This window comes from Equus przewalskii, chromosome 14 (genome assembly GCF_037783145.1).
Source record: "Equus przewalskii isolate Varuska chromosome 14, EquPr2, whole genome shotgun sequence".
Lineage (NCBI taxonomy): Eukaryota > Metazoa > Chordata > Mammalia > Perissodactyla > Equidae > Equus > Equus przewalskii.
This window is the reverse complement of record NC_091844.1, coordinates 33615841-33622897: the sequence shown is the minus strand read 5'-3', so window position 1 is coordinate 33622897 and position 7057 is coordinate 33615841.

The following is a 7057-nucleotide window of genomic DNA, read 5'->3' as shown; positions in this document are numbered from 1 at the left end:
CACATTGGGCAGAAACGCCAGGCACTAGTACCCTGCTCTGTGTTCAGTCACTGGCAAGATTGTGGCTTCAATGTAAAAGCTGAGGCTGAGCCTAGAGGTGCTACTGTAACGGAGCAAGGGCTCGTTCTGCTCACTGCAACCCTGAAGCCAATCAATTGCAAACGAGTTGGTGATGGAGAAAGGGATTTATTCGATTAGCCGGCAAAATCAGAAGATAGTGGACTCATGTCCCAAAGACCATCTTAACAAGCATGTAATCTTGAGGCAGTTGTAAAGGGACTAGTGGGCTATGAAGGAGGGGCTCAGGAACATGGACCATCTGGCATCAGTGCCTGGAGACACGGTATCAGGTCTTGCAGCTGTCATCAGTGATGGATGCCAGCATAAATATTCTTCTCTGAGGAGGCCGCCACATTACTAAGAAACTCAAAAGAACAAAGTTATCATCTATCACTATTGGGAGGTACCTGTGTCAGCCAGGATTGTTTCCCAGAGGGTAGATATTTATCTCCTAGGCTATGTGCAAGGTAAAACGTATATAGCTTGGGTGAGTTAGTCAGAGGTGGTTCTAAGTTACAACATGGCTTCCCTCATGTCAACCTTGCTTCAGGCCCGTATCTCTACCAGCTGGAGGCTGTCAGCTGACTGCACTTCTACGACTGAATGGTCAATTTTTTAAAGGGAGATCTAAGGGGCGCGCCTCCTCAGCTGCCATACACCGAGGATCCACACCACAATAGCACCACAATCTCATAATTTGTTCAACAGATATTTCCTGCATCCTCGCTATGTGCCCAACTCTACTCTACATGTTATAGGTAAAGCAGTAAAGAAGTGCCTCCTCTTGTGAAGCTTCGATTTAAATTTACCGCTGGGAATACCTCTCCCTCTTCATTTTCCTTCCCTTGGCTCCGCTTTACTCTCCTATTCTTTTCCTTCACCGCACTTTTTTCTCCTATAATCCCTGATTTCAACATTTAAACTTTCCTGGTGCATGCCTGAGTATTGCTCAGCCCCCTAAGGACAATGGGAAAAGAGAAGTAATCTAGTGGAATTGGAAAAAAAACCACCTCATAGATACAGAGAACAGATTGATGGTGACCAGAGGCAAGGGCCTGGGGAGCAGGCAAAATGGGTGAGGTACAAAATTCCAGTTATAAGTTCTGGAGATGTCACGTACAGCATGGTGACTACAGTTAACAGTGCTATATTGTATATTTGAAAGTTGCTAAGAGAGTAGATCTTGAAAGTTCTCATCACAAGGAAAACAATTGTAATTGTGAAGTGATGGATGTTAACTAAATTTAGTGTGATAATCAGTTTGCACGATATACATATATTGAATCATTATGTTGTACACCTTAAACTAATATAATGATGTATGTCAATTTTATCTTAATAAAACTGGAGGTGGGGGGGGAGGAAAGATATCCAAAACCTCAGGTCACAGGAAAAAGATGCCTCCTGATAGCGTTTGAAAACCACTGCATTATCCTACCTCAGAGTTTTTGTTACTCCCTTTCATATCAGAAGGCTGAATTCCCCTCAAAGTGCTAGTGAATACTCCAGCCCTTGACTGCAATGAAAGACAGTCAATATATAACCGTATAGCTGGCCTTGGAAATGGAAGAGAAAGGCACTGATCACATTTCCAGTGCAGATCAGTTCCTTCCCATTTGATTACTTACAAGTGCTGGTGGGTGGTGCAACAGCAGCTCTTGAGGGCAAAGTAGCTGTGTGACCCTAGGCAAGTTATTTAACCTCTCTGATCCTCACTTTTCTCGCCTGGAAAATAGAGCCAATAATAGTACCTATTTCTTAGGTACTATGACGACCAGATGAGACACTGTAAGTGCCTACCACAGTGCCTTGCACAGAGTAAGCATTTAATAAACATTAATATTAGTAACAGTAATTATCACTATATAATATTATCACTTAAAAAGGAGGAAATTAGAAAAGTCTGGTGTTGGTAAAAAAAGAAAATTTTGATGTTGAATTTAGAAAGTTGCTTAAATCTTAGTGTTCAAGCTATGGAAAACAAAATCGGGCTCCCAATTAATATCAGAGTAAAATATTAGAATTTTTTCTCTCTTCTGAATGATAACGTAAGAAAATCACCGTTTTACAGCCACAGTAATAAAATTGACTCAGGTGAGATGCATCAGTAGATGCTAAAACTATTGGGTGAAAGTTTGATGGAGAACAGGACATTTACACCACCTTAAATCATCTCATCACAGATTATTTTTGAATTACAAAGTTAAAAATGGTAATTTTACAATAGCTAAATCTGTAGACATAGAATCAAATTTTCCATGTTAGCATCATTAATGGGGCAAACTGACCTCATGTGCCTCCTTTGGTGATGCACTAAAGATAACACCATAGCTTACTTTGGCATTATTCCTGCCAAAAATGTATTGCCTGAATCTGATCCTCAGGAATTATCAGACACACCCAAATTAACAGACATTCAAAAAAAAACTAGGGCCTGGCCCTGTGGTGCAGAGGTTAAGTTCGGACATTCCGCTTCGGCCGCCTGGGGTTCACCAGTTCAGATCCCGGGTGAGGACCTGCGTCCTCACTGCTTGTCCAGCCATGCTATGGCAGGCGTCCCACATACAAAGTAGAGGAAAATGGGCACAGATGTTAGCTCAGGGCCAGTCTTCCTCAGCAAAAAGAGGAGGATTGACAGCAGATGTTAGCTCAGGGCTAATCTTCCTTAAAAAAGAAAAAATATTATTGGGGCAATTCGTGAAATTGTGTATAGATTGTATATTGAATAATAGTATTAAATCAATGTTAAATTTCCTGAATTTGATAATCATACTGTGGTTAGGTTAGAGAATGTTCTTGCCTAGGAGATGCATGCTGAAGTATTTAGGTTAGGGGTAAAGGACTGTGTTGTCTGCAATTTACTCACAAATAGTTCAGGAAAAATATTAACAGTAATATTAATGATAGTAATTATATGTGGAGAGAGATTAAAGTACAAAGTGTTTGGTTCATAATTGGTGAATCTAGAGGAAGTGTATGAAGACTTCATTGTATTATTCTTGCTACTTGTTTATAAATCTGAAATACAAAAAAATAAAGCACGAGGAGTGGGTAGGTCAGAGAAGAAGAGAGAACCTTCTCTGACGTGCAGTTATCTAGCTCTATAGGTGGTTTGCATATAAGACTTCTGGTCTTGTTTATGACCCTGAGGACCTGGGATGAAAAAATTACCACAGGTTACAATCTATGTATACAAAATATTACTTTGCAGAATATTGCACATTGTTACCCCATCCCTTTCCCCAATTTTGAAAAGAAAAGCGCAAGTCATACTAAGATTAAGAATTCCAATAGCAAGTTTTGTTTCTAAATATGTCGTGAATTAAAAGATAACTCTGAGCCGGTCCAAGTCACCAGGTGGAAGCATGTTCTCATTCATTAATCTCATTTATTAATCGTTGAGCCAAGAGTGTCTGAATCACGGTCTCTCCTCCCTTCTCTGGCTGGATATTAGGAGTAAATAAGCAAGTACGGGCTGGTTGACTACTCGTCCCCACCACACCCCACTCCATCTTCCAGCCTTGAAGGAGAGACACTGAGGGAGAGCAAGCTTTGCTCAAACAAGCAGGAACTGATGATGGAAACCCCTGCCTGTATGCCCAGCCCCCCGTGGGGCCCGGACTTTCTTGATCAGAGACAACCCGCTATCTAACTCCACCTGATTTGGCTCCTCCTGTGAGAATCAGCAAAGTTCCCAAGAATGAGAATTTAGCAGCAAATTAGTCTTAGTTCAAGGGAGGTTATTAATATTTCATGATACCCTGAGGAAGAATGCCCAGAAGGGGAGAATTTTCTATTTGGAGACAAAGGGTAGGAGTTTTTAGAGGATGAGCAATTGATGCCAACACCATCTCTGCGATTTGTCTAAATAACCTCAGTAAATAGGCTACTTCCTCTTTTTCTATTTCTTTGTCTTTCTTTTTGTTTTTGTTTTGTTTCGTTTGTTAACAGAAGTTATAGTTGCTCCCTCATTGTCTCAGTCCCTTCAGGCTGCTATGACAGAATACCACAGATTGGGTGCCTTATAAACAACAGACAGCTGTTGCTCACTGTTCTGGAGGCTGTGAATCAGATCAGAGCGCCCGCATGGCCAGGTGAGGGCCCTCTGCCGGTGGCAGACTTGTTGTATTCTCACTGGGAAGGCACAAGGGACCTCGAAGGCCTCTTTTATGAGGGCACTAATCTCATCATGAGGGCTCCACTCCTGAGACCTAATCACCTCCCAAAGATCCCGACTTCTGACATCAGCGTGGACGTGGACGTTCAGATTTCAGCATCTGGGTTTGGGGGGAGACACAAGCATTCAGAGTATAGCACTTGTGTTCACCTCAATGTGCTTGATTGTCCTACATGATTTACACGACAGAAACGGAATAAGGGCAGGATTTTAAAACCTTCCTAGAATTAGCCACTTGAAAACATAATTGTGATAAGGCAATGCTCGTTTAAGAAATTGATTCCTGTCATACTCCTTTAAAATCCCCTGAAACTTGACACACAATAACATCCTTCAAAAAAAAATCAATGTTTATAGGCGTAATGAAAATGTATATATTTATTTATTACTCAGAATGAACCCTTCCTATGAATTCCATGTAACTCTGTGATCTAATTTTAGAACTGCCTCCTGCCATTCTAGATAACCTGAATTTTCTGGACTGACTTTCAAAGATGTCAGGGAAAAGACCTTAGTCCAGGACTCAAAGATCATTCTTCATCAATGGTGTGGGCATACGTGATTCTGTTAAGTGCTTGCAACCTGATCTGTAAAATATGTAAAATTATGATTCCCAAACTACTAATTATTTTTTCTAAATTTTATGACAGAAATTAATTGCTATATTTTCAATTTAAGGCTTTAAGAATGCTTCCGTATTTATTCCTTATAAGACCAGGTTTTACTGAATTTTCGGCATTGTAAGAGACCCCTGATGTGAGACGGCTAAATAGTTGAAACAAACAGGGGGTTGATCAATGAGTTTTCAGCCCTCTCTGTATCTGTGCTTTGTGCCTTGTGCCTTGTGACTTTGCTCTTCCTCTCATCAGGACACAGAGTATGTTTTCCCACCCTTTGACTCTGAGTTTGGCCATTGGGATAATAGTGGGTGTGATGCAAGAGGAGGCTTGAAAATCTGGACTTGCTCTGTTGGGCTTCTGCCATCATGATGACTGGCCCATTGTCCCAGGAGGAGGATGAGAGTCTCATGGAGCAAAGCCAACTCATCCAGCCAAGGCCAGCCTAGACCAGTTGACTCACAGCCCATCCCCCAGACGCATGAGTGAGCCCAGTCTAGATCAGAGGTAGGCCAACTTATCCGAACCCTTCAAGCACCTGCAAAATAAATGTAAAGTATTGATGCCAGCTAGCAATTTTGTGGCATTAGCTAACTGCCACAATATGGTAAAAATTATATGAAAGAGAAGAGGAGTTTGGCTTCTCCTAGATATTGAGTTACTTATAGAACTAAAAAATGTGAAAATGCCTTACCCCCGATATATAAGCTACATATCCAATGGAGCTCATTTCATAACATTATAAAAGTGAAACTGGTGAAATATAATACTCCTGAAATGAATGAAAAACTCCTTATTTTTTTATTATTATGCTGCATATCTGTTTGAAGGTATACATTTGTGCAACAAGAGGAAGAAAGGAATGAACATCTGACAATGCGTGACTGTCAGGGGATTCATCTGAGGGTTCTATAATACATCCAAAACTATTTTGCTTTATTAATTTATTTTGTGTAGCTCAAAGAATGCACATGCATATTACACATAGTTCTGCTGATTATATAGACACTAAACTTGATCTTCCCATCCATAGATCCTAGTTACATGTTTTTGCATATTTTAAGGAAGCTCTTCTATCTATTGCAGTTATCTAAGCATGGTTAGGAGGATCAAAAGACTGGTTTGAGCCGGCCCTGATGGCCTGGAGGTTAAAGTTAGGCATGCTCCACTTCGGCAGCCCAGGTTCATTTCTGGATCTTGGAACCACACCACCCGTCTGTCAGGAGCCATGCTGTGGCAGCAGCCCATATAGAACTAGCAGGACTTACAACTAGATCCACAGCCACGCACTGGGGCTTTGGGGAGGAAAAAAGAAAAAAAAAAGAGGAAGATTGGCAACAGATGTTAGCTCAGGGTGACTCTGTTCCTGCAAAAAAAAAAAAAAAAAAAAATACTGCTTTAGGTTAACTTTCTGCAAATAGGAAGTAAAATTTGATAGTAAGTTGTGTAAGAAATGGTTTGATTTGTACTCCTGGGCTTTGGGAAGGAAGATGCCTGGTGAAAGGTGACAGCTTCTAGAGTTAGGGGGGAGGCGTGTTTGAGGGGAGACTAATTTTATGAGTGGTCAGTTTCTTATAAAATGGCCTATACAAGCTCATAACTAGGAATGCAGATGATTAATGTTAGGAAGGCAGAGAACTCTGCCTCCACTTTTCCTATACTGCACATACAGAAACAACTGAGGAAATTAAACAGCCAATGAGAATTGGCAGCCAATGAGAATTGGCAGCCAATGAAAAAGAAAAAGGGCCCAAGAGGGGTACAAACTATATTCAGTGCTTATTTTCCTTCCATGGAGCGTTACGTCATAAGAAAGACTCTCAGAAGCATATGACAAGAATGTCTAAGTCCCTGTCTCCCCAAGGCCATGGCACCACAGGAGGCGGGAATTCACGTAGGCAGACAGAAGCTCCAGAGAGGCCCCTACCCACTTATAATGTGATCCCCCAAACATGCTTATGTTAATTTTTTTCAGATTATCACAAAAAGTAAGATCACAAAAAAAATGCTAATTCTCATAGAATTCCAAGGCCCCTGATAGTTTGTCTTTGGACCCCAAGTTGAGAAGCATTGCTGTAAGAGTTACCAGAGAAAAAGGAAGCATTGTATAGTGGTGCAGAGAACAGCTATAAAGTCAGAATTCCAGGCTTGAAACCTCGCCACCAAATTTATTGCCTGTGTGACCTTCTGCAAGTTACTTTCT